Source organism: Mastomys coucha, unplaced genomic scaffold, assembly GCF_008632895.1.
Source record: "Mastomys coucha isolate ucsf_1 unplaced genomic scaffold, UCSF_Mcou_1 pScaffold7, whole genome shotgun sequence".
Classification (NCBI taxonomy): domain Eukaryota; kingdom Metazoa; phylum Chordata; class Mammalia; order Rodentia; family Muridae; genus Mastomys; species Mastomys coucha.
Window position 1 is genome coordinate 65998903 of NW_022196913.1, and position 936 is coordinate 65999838.

General features: G+C 37.1%; 1 pseudogene; it reads right to left on the minus strand.

Annotated features, from left to right (window-relative positions):
* LOC116081534 overlaps positions 1-936 on the minus strand; it is an 18438-nt pseudogene that overhangs the window by 8486 nt on the left and 9016 nt on the right.

A 936-nucleotide genomic window follows, 5' to 3' on the forward strand; every position in this document is an offset into this window, starting at 1 on the left:
TCCTATGATTTTCGCAGCTGAATTCTTAGGATTATACCTGCACGGTCCTTCCTTTAAAAGATAAAGAAGTAGACAGTCAGTTACTTCCACCTACTACCTGGAAGCAAGAGTCAGCACTCTGGAAGCACTCTGCACTTTGCAAATGAACACACTCAAGTAAGGATCTAAAAAACAATCCCAGGAAATAAAATATCACTGGATGATTAGGAACTAAAAGTACATTTTTTTATCTTCAATACCTACCAATATGTCTTCCTAATTATGAGAAAATTGTGTGCCACAGAATTCAGAAGTATCTGTACAACTGTTTCTGTATTCCCCATGTACACAATAGGAAAAAAGGCTATACTGATATCATGTCACCAAAATTTTAAGCAAACAATACATGGCAACATTTATAGTGTATAAAGATATTCTACCATGTAATCTGAGCTCTGAATAATACACTAACCCTGATAGTGTATTATCTCTACAATTGCCTCTCACTACAAGCTGAGCTAAAATGATAACTTAGGAATTCCACTTACTTTTTGTTCATAAGGATATATTGCCTCAGGCTCCAGACCTCCATTGTGCAAAACACTGAAAGGCATTGTATGTATTACCCCAATGACAGCCTCTATTGCCTTGAGGTTTAGAATGGTCCACTAGGTTCTGTACACTCAGTGGGATCAGTTTTGACTGTTTTCTTGAACATTTGTCCTTCTATGGTGCCAGTCACAGGAAAATCCTAGCAAGAATTATGTCTTCGCTAAACAGAGAAGAAAATATGGTCATCCATAAACAAATACAAACTCAAGAAACAACCTAGACAATCTAATAATTAATGAAAATGGAAAACTGGCTACTGATACATCCATAGAAATGAATGGTCAGTCTCCTAGAGGACCTGGATATTGGCAGTATGCACTTGCTCCAATACACACACACACACAC